Source organism: Ambystoma mexicanum, chromosome 3p (assembly GCF_040938575.1).
Source record: "Ambystoma mexicanum isolate Mex_15411 chromosome 3p, UKY_AmexF1_1, whole genome shotgun sequence".
NCBI classification, from domain to species: Eukaryota; Metazoa; Chordata; class Amphibia; order Caudata; family Ambystomatidae; genus Ambystoma; species Ambystoma mexicanum.
Genome location: NC_090925.1, coordinates 923442264 through 923460092, shown reverse-complemented (window position 1 = coordinate 923460092; position 17829 = coordinate 923442264).

The following is a 17829-nucleotide window of genomic DNA, read 5'->3' as shown; positions in this document are numbered from 1 at the left end:
CTCCCCTCTCCCGGATTCGTTTGTCTGGGCTCAGGGAATTGGGGAAAGAAGGATGGATGATTTTGGGGCTGGAAGTTGGGTGGATACCTGGGGAACAAGTTCTGCCCAGGATTTGGTGAATTTCTGCCCTACTGGGGGGAGTGCGGAGGGAAGTTCCCTGGGTTGGGCGCTGGGTTAGATCCCCCCCTTGGGCCGGAGGAGTCCACACATAACCCAGGATTGGACTGTTTCCCTTATAGCGGGGACCCACATAGTCAGGGGAGCGAGGGACCCCATTTGTGGGACTACCTCCTTGACTCCCTGTCTGTGACTGGCCCGAGGGCCTTCTGGGCTTAGAATTATATGGTGCCGGCAGGTTTTTAGGCCCCCCCATCTCCAAATCTAAAATGGGGGCAACCTTTACCTCTGCCACCCTGGCAGCGGCAGGGGTGCTGTTGGTTTTGGGGTTATTGGGCTGATTCTTATTTTCCACCGGTTTCTGCACCTCATAGATGCAGGTGGCTTGCTCAATGACCCAGTCTAAAGATCTTTTCTCGTGAAAGTCTCTCACGAGCTGGGTCATTATGTATTTGAGTAAGGCATGGAAAAACGTATTAACACATTTTTACTGTCCGTGCGTACCCTTTTTGTAGTCTGTGCAAAAGCCAGCTTTAACTCCTGCACAAATCCTTGTGGGGCCTGATCCTCCCCACATTGCAAATTGTAGGCTGCCTTGCGAGCCTCTTGGGGATTTCTGTGAACAGAAAAATGTTTCAAGATGGCTGCCCTGTAGGTGGACCATCTTGAATGATTTTGGTCCTCCAGCCCCGCAAAGAAACTGGAGTATTCTGGGGAGAATGTCCATTTGACATACTGAATGCAACTACTGCTGTCTTTCAAATGGAAAGTCTCCATCATTTGCTCATAAAGCTCCAAGTGTTCCCAAACAGAATACTTGGCCTTCTTGTGATAAGGGGTGATGACACTCCTAATTGCCTTAATCTGCTTTAAGGGGTCCTTAAGCAAGGCCCTTTTTGCCTTATTGGCCTTTTTGGTTCGGGTAACCCTGGTCCACTCATCCTCTGACTCAGAGGCACTGCTCCCAGAGGTGCCCGTCTGATGTTCCAGGTTTTCCCGGATTCTGCGAGCCTGGGAATGGCTGGCAGAATGTGGGGACCTAGTCTCCTGTGTCCTGGGCCGCTGAGAGGAGTCTTCAGATCCCTCCTTGCTGCCAGGATTTGATGGGTACCCCCCCACTGATCTAACTGGGCAGAGGTTTTCAGGATGCCCTTAGTGGGCCTACTCTCCTGGGGTTCCCCACTAAATTGCACTGTGCTTAGGTGCCCATACCCGGATGCCCGCCCATCCCTTCCTGGGAGGTACTGGCCTATGAACCCCATACTTTTGGCTGGATAGTAATCTGCCCTTCCTGTGGCCCTGTGCTCATGTGCGCCAGGGGACATGGGGGTGGCAGAGTCCAAGGACTGAGAGAGATGAAGGCCTCTGGTACTAGGGCTCCTGAGGTTATGCTCAGGTGTTTCCCTTTCCCAGCAAACTTCATCTCTGTCAGCCCCTGCTCCCTGTTGCAATGCAAGAGCCTGCGCTTTCAGTTCCTCAGTTAAGGCCTTACTCGACTCTATCAGTCTCTCCTGCATGGCTACCTGTTGCTGGAGCCTATCATTGTGCTGACAGAGAGCCTCATTCTCTCTCTGTGCCTCCTGGTTGGTCCTGGAATACTGGGCCAGTCTTTGCTGCAGGAGGGTTACCTCCTGAGTCCCATCCCTACTGGCCTGTTCCTTTCTTGCCAGAGCATCTTCCACCCTCCTGATGCTCTTTTCGGAGGTCACCCAGCCCCTGTAGGGCCAGGTGATTTTCTTCAATTTTTTCTTTTAATTGGCAGACTTCCTGGCCTAAGGTGTCACTTTCCGGACTAAGAGCCTGCATCTGTGCCGCCAGGTCGTTCCTCTGCCTTTGAAAGGCATCAGCTTTCTGGCGTTCTTGATCAAACTCTGCCTGGGTATCCATGTCTTTCAAAATCAATTTATTGCTTTCCTCTTTCTCTCTGTCTAGTCGGATTTGCAGGGTGGCTACCTGCTCTGTGCATGCCCTGTTAAAGTCTAGTTGTTGCTCCAGCTTTTTCTGGCTCTGCAGTAGGGAGTCCAAACCTTCTTGCTACTCCTTCTGCAAGGTCAGAAATCTGGTATCCTGGTCAGCCTTTTCCTGTTGCAGGATATCCATATCCTCCTTTATTTTAATAATATACTGCCTACTATCATTTTCTGACTCCTGGCTCCTCTGCAGCCCCTGCTCAATAGAGACCAGGTCAGATTGGGCCTTCTCTAATGCCATCAGTTGCCTATTTGCCAGATCTTGGCCTTCAGCACATTTGTCCTGTATGGCTCCCATATATAAATATAAATATGCCGCTACCCTGGCAATCTTGTTGTGCTCATCCTTGGCCTTAGGGGCCATATATAGTTCACTCAGGACCACATGTAAAGGACCCTGATTTCTCCATCTGTCTGACCCTGTTTCAGTGATCTGGGGTGCGATTGCCTGCAACCAGACCGCCTAGTCCTGATGAGCTCACTCACCTCTCACAAATAGCTTATGTAAGAGGTGTTCTCTGGCTATTTTGATATCTACCAAGGTCGTCATTCTGGAATTTGATTTGCTTCCTGACTTACAGAAGTTTGTATTTTATTTTGCAAAACAGACCGTTTCCTTAGAGAGTTCCTTTGAGGGGTGTTTTTACAGTGTAACACGGTGTGGTGATCCAACAGAATTTATATATGCTGTCAGTTAGCACACTGTATTAATCTGCACAAGTGATAGTCCTAATCCAGAATCCCCGGCACGAGCCCCCAATCTGTCAATTGACTCCAATCAAGCACTCCCACTAAGTCAGTGCCTTGTCTGGGATTGCTCAAGGGAAGCCCTTATTTATATATTTTTATGACAAGTTATACTCTGGATGATAAACCTTTATATAACGCCCCTCTCTTTGAATCCCCTTGACCTCACTGAGCCAAGAAGTAGGTTTGTTTTGCAATTTAAAAGATTTATTGGAAAAATTAAACAATACATATATATATATCACACTTTTATAATAAATTAATATTTGATATCACACTTAGGCATATGAATATAATGTTGATCGACAATAGATAATCTGACACTAGCACACTTCTTTACAATCAATGAGGCGTTAGTATAGGAAGGATAAGGCAGCAGAAAATACTTTTATGGTTTCAAGGAAAGCAATGAGGGAAAAATGCAGCACAGAAATAAACTTGATATGATTTCAACAAAAGATAATATGATCACTTTTTCTTTGACAATTCCCTCCCCTCCTATGCAAGATAAGGAGATGGAAGGAGAGCACACAATTCTCAGGAATACAAAATGCAATACAAATTTCCAGTTCCCCCCAGCGAGCTTAGAGGAAAACAGGTATGATTTTAAAGCAGGCAAGATCCTTTTAAATGTGGTGGCAATGAAGTGAAAAATATGCTGAAAATGTTTTTAATTCCCTATAGAGGTTCAGGGTGAGTGAGCGATACTTTAAATCTGTTCAGGTCAGCCCTACCAATGGTTCAGGGATGGTTATCAGGTTGAAAACGGGATTCAGTAAGGGAAGCAAAAGACAGATATTTTTACACGTGGTTGAAATGAAGCAAACTGTCAATTTGCGGCACTTTTTTCCAAGTGCGATGATCGCGATTGCGGAGGAACTATAAGCAAGTCGGTTCTAGGCTTGTTGGAAAGCTTAGAATCTTAGCTTTAAAATGAAAGTTAAAACTCGCTTCTAGCACAAACGGTTCAACGGTTCAAGAGATACGGATGATTTAGTGGAGGTAGATTTTCAGAAATTAAATTACAGTTTCAGAATGACAGATGCGCTTGGAAGGTTTGAATCAACAGGAGGGACACACGATTCCTTATGATGCAGTTCTAATAGGTTAAAATAGTTTGAATTAGATTATCTTAAACTAAGAGATTGGTTTTGCACAGTTCTGGCTGAGTACTCACACTATGAATTTGAAATAGGCCGTCAGGGTCTGGTCAGCAGGTTTGGACTGGACTCCGGGCGGTTTCTGGTACTGGTTCTCTGGTTTGGATCTCTGGTTCTGGATACAGCTCTGCTTTCTGGGTGTTTCTGGCACAGGGTTCTAGCCAGAATCAGACAGCTCAGCCCAGCTGTTTGAATAATTTGCAAATGATTTTGAGGCCTGCTGAAAAAGGATTTAGCTAGTGGTCCAGGCCTCTCTGCTTTAAGTTCTGGATCTCTGGATGTAAAGTCTGGAATCTGGATGTGAAGTCATCCGTCAAAATGCTCCGCAAGAAAGTGGAAAGTGAATCTTGCCTGTCCAAGCAGTCTCTTTTTATGTGTTTTGAAAGTGGGTGGGTCGGCTCATTCTGTGTGGCCAACCCTCTCATGATTTGATAGGTTAAGGATTCTCTGTGACCTGATTTGAGAAGGGATAGTGTGTCAGAGTGAGTCAGAGTCTTACAGTCTATTGAAGAAACGCCCCTTTGCTTTTACTTAGAAAATGAATTTTTCATAACTAACAGGTTTCCCAGATACACATGTCATTGAAATTACATACACATTTCACAGATTAATTTAAGATACACTCTCGCCCAACTCTGATCCCCCTCAGAGCCTGGGTTCACAAATGGCAACATTGTGTGCTTTTTAGTGACTTTCGCCATATTGGTTTTTCCTCAAAATTTACACAGACCTGCACCCTTCCCTGAGCATATTACTGGAAATTACTATGTCTCTATCCTAAACACAGTGTCTGCAATATTAATAAATAGCGGGGTATAGTCCCAGAACACCGTACAAAGTGGAATTTGGGCCCAAATCTTAAGGGCATTTTTAATTTTCAGGATCCCCAAATTGTACATTTCTGTGAGCTTAATACAAGATTTTAGAAGCATTTAACTTAACATATATTTGCTGCAATATGAATTCGCATTCCTGTCTGGCCCGCCCCTAGGAACTGGGGGAGTCAGGGATCACATGTCTCTCCTTCCAGGCAGAGCTCTGTTTACAGTCCACACTCAAAATCAGCATACCCCATTCAATTGCAAGGGTCTATTGTGTTGGGTCCAGCAGGCTGCAGGGAAGTCCCCTCCCTCTCAATCAACAGGGCCATGTGATATCCTGCCTCCTGGTGTGGGTCTCTGGGGTGTTAAGAGTTCTCAGGAAAGGCCAGTCTTTTGAACTTTTAATTACATAAGACCCCCTTCTGTTCACTGCCCAGTTCTGCAAGACAGCTCTCCTGTCAGGATTTATAGAGCGCCTGTGCCGGTCAGTGTCCAATGCCGGTACTGCACCTATTTTTGACAGCTGTCTTGAATTAATATATTTCAAAAGGAAAGGATTTTACTTGATAGTATATGATCCTTGCTTGACATGGCATTGATGTGGATCAAAGTAAAAAACTCAACATTAGTTGGATTTTTGTTTGGTGGTTTCGGGCCCATGATCTTAGCAATTTTTGACATTAATAAAAACGGGTTTTGAACAGAACCATCTTTCTTTGCACTGGTGGGTGGCAGGTCAGGGGACCATTTTGGTGTGCGCAAAACTGCACGGTTCTCCTGGATTCTGGCGCAAATGTGGGCTTTTCCGCCATCTTGGATTTCCCAAGCCCACAGCACCAAATGTTGCAGCATAATAGTCCAAACGTGGGTCAGGACACCCAACACCTCAATCTCAAGGATGTCAATCTACACTAAACTGATGATCCCCAATGAGGGTGATAGTGTATGCGGTTGGTTGTTGCATCATTCATAACTATCTATCTTGGGTTGATAAAGCTGTGTATAGCAGAGTACCACCCTATAATCAAAACAGTTCATTTGGGGGAAAGAATTGGGTTCTTCCACTCATATCCCTAGTGCACATCTGTGTGGCTTGGATTGGGGGGTTTCCTACCATTGATGGCTATGGGGAACACTGGGCCTGTGGGACTTTTTAGCTAAAATGACATATTCTACTATCACATTGCAAGTTAAAGTGTATTTTTCTTGCTTTTTCTCAAACCCACCAGAATATTTAGGTTGAATAGTGAAAATGCTGTTATGCTCCACTTTCAACCATGTCAACCTATACCACATTGATGACCCCTAATATGGTTGTGAGTGTTGCATCCTTGAGAACGGTCAGTCTTCCCTTGATAAAACTGTGTATAGAATAGCCCTGCCCAACAAAACAAGACAATTATATGCAACATAAAGTGAACTTTTTAGAAAAGTTGGATATTCATAATACATTGCTGTGTGGTTTCGATCTGAGGGTGAACGTACAGTGATGGCTTCTAGGTGATGGCCAATTGTCCCTTTTTAAATGAAATACCCTCTTTTGCTATAACATTGCACGTTGACATTTTTTTCCTTGCTTTTATTTTCAAACCCACCATGATATTGATGGTGAACTGTAAACATGCCGTAATACAACAATCACAAGGATGTCAATGTGCACTGCTCAAGTGTATGTGGCCGTTTCATCATTAAGAGCTATCAGTCTTGATAAAGTTAAGAATATAACAATACTGCCCTGGAAGACTAGATGATTTCTTCATATGGACCAAAAAGTGTGTTTTTACTCTACTTTTCATATTCATAGGGGGTCATTACGAGTGAGGCGGTAAGGGGTTAACGGCGCCAGTAAAGGTGTTGGAGCCGTCAACCCCTTACCTCCCTATTACGAGTCTGCTCGCGGGAACCCGCTAAGGACGCTTGGTTTTACCAGGCGCCCTTCGCGGGTCCTGCGAGCAGTCCAGTGTGCTAACAACGGGCCTGTTATTAACGGGCCCGTTGTTAGTACCCTCCCCATTGAGCCCTATGGGGGCTCAAATGGGAATGGGGATGGGTTTCTTGAATGAGGAATTACCGGGCCCTCCAAGGTTGGAATGGCCCGGTAATTCCTCATTCAAGGAACCCAGACCCGGTACCCGGTAAGGAGGTAGCCATGCCGCTAATAGCGGCATGGTTACCTCCTACCTTGTAATGACCCCCATAGTGTATTGCTGCGTGGCTCTGTTCAGGAGTTGAACTTCTATTGATTACTACTAGGTGCTGCTGGCATCATGACTTTTATCTGAAATGGCTCATTTTACTAACACATTGCAGGTACGTGCATTTTATTTTAAACCACCATAATATTAATGGTGAATAGCAATTCCACCCAGGGAAGGGCCATTAGCCAATCAGGTGGCTGGAACAGCTGGCAATAATATACATTCTCTGCCTGCTGTACCAGCCACCCGAGGCCATTCCCCAGGTTATGCCATTATCTTTTGTAGGTGGGGAGGGAACAGTGAGCCTCTCCCCATTGCCTCCCCACTCCTCAACCCCCTCAAACCAAACCCAAACCTCTTCCCCACCCCTTTACTCCCTCCCCATTTACCTGCAGCACTGGAGCTTTATGCTCTGGTCTGTCGCACCTCCTGCTCCTCCACCATAGAAATGAAAAAGGGATCCTTTTTCCCTATGGCGACGGCCATCTTGGTTTCTTTTTTTTCCTTCGGAGATTGGCGCTGTTTAGAGCAGCCAATTTCTGGAGGAAAAAATATAAGCCACCCGTAGTCTGGATGAAACCCAGGGTGAAAATGACTTTTGCACCCCTGTGGGGTTAGGGCGGGCGGACATAGCTGGTAATGGCCCACAGCCCTCGCTACCATGGCTCAGGGTAGTGGGCTGTTACCGGCCATGCTTAACGGGGTGTGAAAGCCATAATCATGTTATTTCATGGCATAGAATGTCACATTATTATATCCCATGATAAATCAACATACAATGACATGCCATTCCCAGTGAATTCCCAGTTTGGTATTCCCAATGCACTCTTCATTTTATATTCCTAGAAAACATCAGATTTGACATTTACAGGAATCCCACAATTTACACAATTCTAGTATATTCCACTTAAAACTACCAAAATATAAAGGAGAGCTGGCTGACTTTGGAAAAAATTATCTGTGTGTGGCTCATACTAAAAAGATACAACACATATCACTTTACACTGTAGAGCTTAATGGAAAGCAGTATGATGAGCCCTGGAAGGCCTCACACTGAGACAAGTTTTTCTAAATACCATAGAAAAAGAAATTACCAATATTCCCATGAATTGAAAGTTCGATATTCCCATTAAGCTCTCAGTTTGACATTTAGCGTTTCATATTCCTAGTAAGCACATGTTTGATATTGTCTGTATGCTTGGCATTCATTGTAACTTCTCACTCTGGCAGTTCAAGTAAGTTCACAGTTTGACTTTGACCGTGAGTTGGATATTTCCAGCGGTTACCAGACATTTGGTCGAAAAAAATTGGTCGACTGGACAAATGGTCGAACCAATTTGGTCGAAAACCAAATGGTCGAATTTTTTTTTTAGTTTTTATTTTCACCCCTTTTTTGTTTTTTTTGGGGGGGTCCCCCCCAACCCCCTTTTTTTCTAAAAAACCCTTTTTTCTAAAAACGAAAACCCGAAAAATAAATATATAAATAAAAAAAAAAATTCGACCATTTGGTTTTCGACCAAATTGCGTCGACCAAATGTCTTTCGACCAGTTTTCAGTCGACCAAATGTCTGGACACCATTTCCAGCAATTTCCCAGTTCGACATTGCCAGTAAGCTTCCAGTCTGACATTACCAGTAATTTTTACAGATCCCAGTTTGATATTCTAGGTAAAATTGATATAGCAAGTAAGCTTCCAGTTTGACTTTCCCAGTAAAGTTCCCATTTGACCTACCAAATAAGCTCCCACTTTCCAAATTTCAAGCATAATGCTATGAACAATCCTAAATCAGCCTCATATAATATGGGGAGCATTGGTATTGTGGTGTACTGCCATGAAGCAGGGTGGGCAGGCTGCAGTGCACAGGGCAGCAGGCATGGTGGGGGGGGCAAACACATGGAAGGTATCACATCTGCCCCTCTTGCAGGTGCACCAGAAGGAGACAGCTAGCCCCAGCGGGCAGGAAAGCAGAAAGGACCAAACATGGGGAAAGACTACACTCCCGAGCAGCCCCAGCGACAGAATGGCGCAGCCTGCAGAGACTACAAACTTCTCAGGCAACGCCCAGACCTTCGCGCATGCGCACACAACGAACGCTAGTTCGCACTTCAGAGTTCACCCGCACGGATGCATCTCAATCACCTCCCGGCAGGCAACGTCACCGCAGGGCCACGCCCTCACCTGAAGCAACCCTCAGCAGGCTCGCTTTAAAACAGATAAGTGCTGACTTGAGAACTATAGAACAACTGTGGAAAGACAATTCCTAACAGCATGAAACTAGGATTGGGCACCGCGGGGGGCCACTGATACCCATGCTATTGTGATAAAGGGGCGCATATACTGTTAAGGTGCATGGGACTAATGTGACCACAATAGGCAGATGAAAAGTGTGTGTGAAAAGCGTATACTAACTGCATCATTTTTGACAGACCGCAGGCACCGCTGCTACGATGCTCTTTCCGACGACTTCTGAGACAGCTGCTCAGCGGAGACAGACTCCGCACTAAGCGAACAAAAAAAGCTAAGTGCTTATGCAATGTGTTAATACTGTGTTCTGGCAAACCTATCAGTGCTTTTACTCGTGACAAAGGCAATGTGTTACACAATGTTTTGGCACATCTTCTATGTTATGGCACCAACGTTCTTATGGCAATGTTCTTGAATCGTGTTTGTGCACACTCTTATTGTTTCTTGCTAGTCACTGAATCAGTGTCAGTGTGCTACGGTACTCATTAGGGTTAACCCAGAGGGAATTGGGCAAATATTCAGTGGGCAACTGATGTGAGTGGTCAGGGGCAAACTCAGTGAGGGAAAGAAACTGAATGACACCCAGCCTCATCCAGATAGTGTGATTGTGTGTGTGTTTGTGTGGGCTCGAGAGAGAGAGCAATCTGGCACACAGCCAAAATCTAAAGCCAAGCTGGGAGGCAAACCAAAGAGCCAAGGAGCATGTATTTTCCCTTAAAAGCCCCTAGCTATCCATCACTACTCCCTAAACCCTCTTTCCGGTCTTCCTACCTCCCCCTATCTATCCAATCCATGGACCCAAACCCTCTTTCCCCGTGGGCATTGTGGTGCCCTTGTTACTGCTAGTGCAGGCGCCAAGATCTTCATGGGGAGGAAGGAGTTTGTGCTGCCGCTCCATTGGATCTACCACCTGACACAGACAAACAACTTAAAAGAGATCAGCTTGAGCTCTTGATCCACTCCATCAATGCCATATCTTCATATGCTTCCAACTCTAGTCTAGACTCTGCCAACAGTACCTATTGTCCCTGTCTTCCTTGGTTGTTTAAGATGGAATGCTCCAGTGCCCAACTAATACACCATCCTCCTTGTGGTGATGTGAGTGGCCAATGCAGCTTAACACTTCCTCAGTGTTGTCATGATTATTTGAACTACTGCAATGCATTTCCTTAAACGTAGTGCATTTTGAATTACCTTCCATATTATGTAAGTTAATGTCAAATTTAACAGTGTAGTATTGCCCTTCAAAATGAAAATGTTAGTTAATGCAAAAAGAGTTTCTGTCATTTTTGCCGCAATGTTACATAAATAAACTACACACTTATACACATTCTATTTTATTGTTCTGCGACATGACAGGTTGACACATTCTGTAAGTTTTATGGATTGAGTTAAATCTCTTGATAAGGCTCACACTTTATTAAATTGCCATTATCAGTAAGAATTACACAGAATTTATTTTTCTACATGTAACTGTAAAATTGTCTATTTAACTAAATTCGAATAAACCTGCGCTTTGTTTATCCTGGGCGCATCTCTCAAACCAAGAAGTGCAGAAGTCAGCTTTCTGTAGAATGTGCCTCCTGAATATTCAGTGGCTAACCCATTAAAAGACATGAATAGGCACAGATGTGCATACTCAGAAAAAAAGGCTTGCATGGAAAATACAAGACATTAAATTCCAAATTCAGAACTTTCATGGAGCTGTACATTTTGCAAGTAGAGAAAGGTCAGAGTATGGTAATTCAGCAATGGTCACTTCAGAGGAACAGATGTCTACATACAGTCCTTAACCTTGACCTAGGCAGAAGAATAAGGCCTAGTCCGTTATGTGTCTGCTTCATGGAAAGCACACTATTAAAAGAAGCTGTTATTCCCAAAATATCTGCAAGCACATGTTTTCTGTTAATTCAAAACACCAAGACATGTAATGTACATCTTAAATACAAAGTGCATTTAAAGTCACAAAATAATTAACATTTCTATTGGCTTTAACATTTGATCCCTCTACTCGATTAAATAAACAATACTAGATGTGAATTTAGCAAAGCGACCCCCCTTACAAACATATAAAAGGATATAGTTTATTGTATGAATTAGTAATGCATTCATATATTTTATCAATTCTGTTATGCAGGCTGTTACAGAAAACTGAAGGATGTCTTTGAAATAAGAATTTAACTGTGATTCTGTATAGGCTTTAGCAGTCACATAGGTGCATAAAAGAAATTATAAGGGAAAGACATATTGGTAGGAAGAAGTTAAAAAAGGATATCTTGGCCTCTAATCCTGGTCTTCCTATCGCCGACACCTACTCCAATGCTTCCGCCAGACAGACCCTTACCGACATCCTCTTTGTCGTTCCTTCCCCAGATTTATGGACTCCTCATATGGTCTCTGTGCTGTGCCCTATCTCCTCCTCTCCCATTAATGGTGGCACTCGCTGGGAAGTTCTCATGGCTTCCTTCGACTCCTCTAAAGTCATCATTAATGTCTACCTAAATGGCACTGTCATGGTCCAAGGCCCTTAGGCCAATCTCCTCCTCTTTGTTAGGCGCTTTCCTCGCCTCATCAATTTCCTCTCATCTCCTGCTGTCCCCTCCTCTCCCCCCTTGGCTACCTTGCCCTCTCTCTCCTCCTCCTCTGCCCCTCCTAGGGCTCTTTCTCCTCCGCAGGGCGTACCTCTGATCTGTACCCCTCCCTGGAAGGTCTTTAAGGCTGGCAACCTTCTTCATATTGCCACTTTCAACTCTCGCTCTGCCGTCAAACACTCCTCTGACATCTGCCACCTCCTTGAAGAACTAGACCTTGATGTCCTTGGTCTTACTGAGACATGGTTCACGGCCAGCTCTGTTACGAGCTTTGACACTCTCCCCCCTGATGGCTACAAGATCCTCTCAGCACCCAGATCCTCCTGGTCCGGTGGGGGGGGGGGGTAGCCCTGGTCTTTCCTGAGTGGATACCTGCCTCTATCATTTCCACTCAGACCTACTTCTCTTTTGAATGCCTTGTCTGTAGGCTTTCTCTCTCGCCTACCCATTCTCTTACTGTGGTTACCACCTACCGGCCTCCTGGTCAAATCACCTAATTTCTCTCTGAGTGGGCAGACCTCTCCTCCTCCCTCCTGGCCTCTACCACTCAACTCCTCCTCCTCGGTGACCTAAATATACATTTAGACTCTCCTTGCTCCTCCTCTGCACTCTTCCGTGACCTCTGCATCTCCCTCTCCCTGTCCAACCTCCCCTCTGGCCCGACTCACTCTGCAGGGCACACACTGGATGTCTTGATCTCCTCTGACCTCACCCTCTCCAACCCTCTGACCACTCCTCTCTCCTGAAGCGATCACTCCCTCCTCTCATCTCTCCCTCTCTTCCCCCCAAGCCAAGCCTACCCCAACACTACCACCTACCTTCTCGGACATCCGTACCATGAAGCGTGTGTCATGAAGCTTTTGCCGCCACTTTCTCTCCCCCCCCTTCCACCTTTGGCTGTCTCTCATCCTGATACAGCCCTGTCTCTGCTCTACTCTTCAATTTCTGATACGCTTCATGCTCTTGCCCCTGTCATGAGGATCAGTTTGAAGTCCAAAGCCAAGTGCAATTGCTGGTATGACTCTGACCTAGCTACACTTAAATGTAAGTGTAGGGCAGCTGAGAGGAAATGGAGGACTTCCTGTTCATCCTCTGACAAACTGGCCTGTCGCCTGCTACAAAGGCAATACCGACTCTCTGTCCTCACCAAGAAGAGAGTCCATATTCAAGCTCGCGTCTCTGCGGCATCTAACAACTCGGCTGAACTCTTTAAAATCTGCAAGGAGCTGGCCAACCCTGCTGCAGTCTCTACCCCTCCTGTTGCCTCCCAGGTTCTTTGCAAAGCCCTTGCCTCTCACTTCATTTAAAAAACCCAGGACATCCTGTCCACCCTCCCAGCCCACACTCCTCCTCTTCCCTCTCCATCTGTGCTTGCTGACCCTCCTTTAGCCACCCTCCCACCATCCTTCTCGTCCTTTCCTCTTTTCACCCCTGACAAAGTTGCTAGACAAGTCCGATCTATGAAAGCCTCTTCAAAACAGGTTCATCCCTGTTCCTCTAAAACCATCAAGGACCACATTGACACCCTCGCTCCGACCCTTGCTGATTTTTGCAACCACTCCTTTGCCTCTGGATCCTTCCCCTCCCTTCTGAAGCACTCCTTTGTGCATCTTCTTCGGAAGAAACCCACAGCTGATCCTTCTTGTCCAGCTAACTATCACCCAATTTCCATTACTCCCTTTCTTGGCAAACACCTGGAAAAGTTGGCCATCTCTCAGCTTAACCTTCATTCCAATTCTGTTGGCTGTCTCCATGACCATCAGTCTGGCTTCAGAGCTGCCAGAAGCACGGAAACTGCTCTCCTAAACATCCGTGAAGATCTGCTCACCAACCTTGACTCTAACATTCCCTCTGTCCTCATCCTCCTCGATCTCTCTTCTGCCTTCGACACGGTCAACCATACCATCCTGCTCAACCGTCCCCGTGAAAACCTGGGTATCACTGATCAGGCTCTGGCCTGGCTGACCTCGTTCCTCTCAGATCGACCCTCCCAGGTCCAACTTGGGTCCTTCCTTTCATCTATCTTCCTCTCTACTTGTGGTGTTCCCCAGGGGTCTAACCTCTCGCCCTGGCTTTTCAACCAATACCTGGGAACTCTTGCCCACTGCATTGCCATTTTTGGCTCAAATTTCCAGTGCTACGCTGATGACACTCAACTCATTTTCAGGCTGCCCTCTGCCACCTCCTCTCCCTCTCTCATCTCTGATTGCCTAACTGCCATTCAAGATTGGTGTGCCACCAATGATCTTGTCTGAATGCCAGCAAGACGGAGATCCTCCTCATCGGCACACCTTCACCATCCTTTCCCCTCACTCTCTGGCTGGCCTCCCTTGGCCCTCCTCCTACCCCCACCTGCGAGGCTAAGAACCTCGGGGTCATCTTTGACTCCAATCTTTCCTTCTCCGCCCACATCTCTGAGGTCTCTAAAAAGCCAAATTTCCGACTGCACCTCCTCAGAGGTACTCTGCCTTTCCTCTCCTTCCCCCAGATGCTCATGGTATCTGAAGCTCTGGTTCTCTCTAGCTTGGACTATTGTAACAGCCTCTATCTAAATCTACCTGCCTCTACTCTCCGCCCTCTGCAACTAATCCAGAACAGGACTGCGAGACTTGTCCTTGGCCTCAAGCCCTGGGATCGTATCTCTCCAGCTCTGAAATCTCTCCACTGGCTCCCAGTGGATGTAAGGATTAATTCAAAACCTTCTGCATTGTCCAGAAGGCTTTCTGGGGCCTGGGTCCAAAATACCTTCAGCTATCCCTCCGCAAATACCTCCCCTCTCGAGCTCTTTGCTCCTCTACCTCCAACTCACTCAAGGTCAGTCGTTTTTCTAAGAAACGAGCTGGGGGTAGATCTCTGTCTTCGGCTGGGGTCTCCCTCTGGAACAGCCTCCCTGCCACTCTAAAACTTGAGGAGAACCATCTCCGGTTCCGGAGCACCTCAAGACCTTCCTCTTTTCTTCTGCCTTCGCTTCCCCTCTCCCCTTCTGATCTGTTCTCTCTTGGCACTGTGCACCTGGCCACCCTCTGTCTTTTGGGCCCAGGTACCAGCTCATCCTACCACCCTCCCGCACTGCCTCCGGGCCACCCCTTGCACTGGGGTCTGTATCTGTACCCATACAGCCCCCCCTTTTTCTTCCTGTACTTATCAGACCTACCCTGTCTGCTGCCTTAAACCTAGCACTTGCAAATTGCTGGCTGCATTACCACTGTTTGTTGCCTTTATTATTTATTTATTGTTATTTATCTGTTTCTCCTCTGCTTCGCAGTTTCCACCTCTCCCCCCTTCCATGCCCTTTTCCCCTCCCCCTCTCCCATGCACTTGCGCATTCTCAATGTCACTGGGCCTAGTAAGATCGCTGTTTTGTTCTCCTCTGTTCCCCTCCCTGGCCTTGTCGCGCTCTGAAACACTTGTGTACGAGCTCGATAGAAATAAAATATCAATCAATCATCAATCAATTTCTGTCTTATTTAATCATAATTCCAGACGGGAGGAGGTAACTACCTCATTTCATGACATCGCAAAATATATCGGGTGAATCAAAGCAAAGACGAGGGCTTTGGTGGCTATGAGCATGGAAAGGGAACACATAACTATCACAAGCCCCGTCCAATCCAAAATTGGCATGTCAAATGATGCTGCATGGGTGCAGTGTGCTGATTAATTAAAGTTAAACATGCATGTGTGCAGTTTGTTGAGTATTTAAAGTTAAACCTGTAGGAAGTTGGGATAGTTCGCGGGTAAGCAGCAAAGGGCAAGAACCTGACAGACAGGAGACAAGCAGATTGGGATTCCACCTGAATCCTCCTTAAGAAGTCCTTTTCAAGACAGAGCTAAATGCAGAAACCTTTCCCAAGACAGAACTAGATTGCGTGAGAGGGATTTGAGAGCAAGGTAACATATCAAAAGAAAGAGTTACCTAGCAGAGTTTCCTTGAGCTGTTGGTGTTCCTACTTGTCTGGAGCCTTTAAAAGTCAAAACAAAAATGAACACAATGACCTCAGTGTACTTAGATACATGTCCTAAGAATTAATTCAATCCCAGATAGCAATTGAAAGTTTTTTAAAGTAACCCTGTTTACAAGCCGTGTCACTAGAGGTGGTGGGGGGGAGGCCTGTACATGAAACCTTTGCTGAAGTATATTTTAAATAGAATGCTGTGGAAACTTTACTTGCACAGGGCATATTAGTCTGACAATAAGCAATTAGTTGTACATTCCCTGATTTTTAACAGAAGCAAATTATATCTGGGCATGTGCGCATTGTGTACATCATGACTCACAGATTAACTGGGAGTTCTTGACCTGTAAAAAACATAGTTTACATAAAAGAAAAATCCTGAATAACGTTTCCTAGCCCTCAAAGAGGAATATGAAGGAGGTATTTTCTCCTCTTGATTCCTAGAAAATCATTTCAAATAATATTGCACAGAAAATAAAGGATTCTTCCTTCAGTGGATTCCTAAAACTGAGTAAAGTTAATTTGCTGATTCCTTTTGTACATCAATTGCATTATCAAATGGCTGTGCGACCTTTTAGTACACCAAGATATTTTGCTTTCCAAAATAAAAGCTTCCGCTCTGATCTCAAGCTTGTAAAATGTAACCAAGTTAACCCTACCAGACATTTATATATATACATCCAAGCTTGAAACCAAGAGCATCCAACATGCTAAAGTAGTACAGATCTATGTAAACCCAATATGCTTCTCTCATGCCAACACTTGTGGATGGTTCCAGAGAAAACAAAGTGAATTATACCTTGTACATTTTACTCCAAGATTTGTTTGTGCTTTCTGAACTCGATATCTGAAGACGATTTGTATGTTTATATTGGAGAGGATTTAATTTTTTGTCTTCAATTGTTATTCAGCTTTGTTTTTATCCGAATGGATTGGATGTTTGTGTGCGTTGTGGATGTAAACACTGTAAACATATTAGCAGACATATTGCATTTTTCTGTAGACAAGCTGCTTGTGTTAATGTGGAGTATTATGGATGATTTCCCCAGCACTAAAAGTGAGGGGACCATCTTTAATTTCTTGAGTTATTATTTTAAATATAAAAGAATATTCATATTAAAAACAGCCTGTTTCTTATCCCAGATTTTGGGGCGGACTTGTCATGGTGGGAGGTGTTAAATTAGAAACATTTCACTGTGAACAAATCATACATAGACATTCAGATATATTCCTTAGATTGAAGTCATTACAGTGTGCTCAAGCATATATTTTTTATTATGGAAACCTGGTTGACATGGCCATAGCCTCCCGCAATAGAAAGCACATACTGCAGGCCTGTTCTGATCGCCCATCAGTTCATTGGGACAAGTTAAAGCTGTACATCAAGACAAGTTACTGCTGCCTTATCGCTCTACTCCCAAGAATTACAGAGATTGTTTTGCTCTATCTAAATTAAATGTTCTATTGGCATAGAAATATATGTAGTATATATATATGGTAGTAACGCCTTTTGGAGGAGATTACATTTAATTGATTGATGAGGGATGCATGTTCTATTGCATAGACTGCATCCTGACCCACTGCAACATTTTCTAGGCATTGTGGGGGGGTTTCTTGTGAAGTAGCAGCAATGCATGTTGGGAGTTGATTACTTTTAATTGATTAAAGGATGGAGGATGTATTTTTCTATTGCACACAAAGCATGCTGGGCTGAATGCTGCATTCACTAGGCACTATGGAGGGATTTCTTGTGAATTGGCACCAGCACTTTTTTGTGGGTGATTACATTTCATTCCTTAATGAATGCATGTATGAATGATGGCACATGAACAGGCAAATCATGTTAAGGTTGTGGGGTAGGAAAGGCACAGAACCTGTTGTGTTTGCTTATTTGTACGTTTCATCTTCTGATATGTGTTTTAAATCAACTGCAGGTGGCATCTGTCATTTGTGGGTTACTTCCACACTCATGTTCAAGGTTATTATGGCTGGTTTGCATTTTTGGGGCCTCATGCTCAAACCTG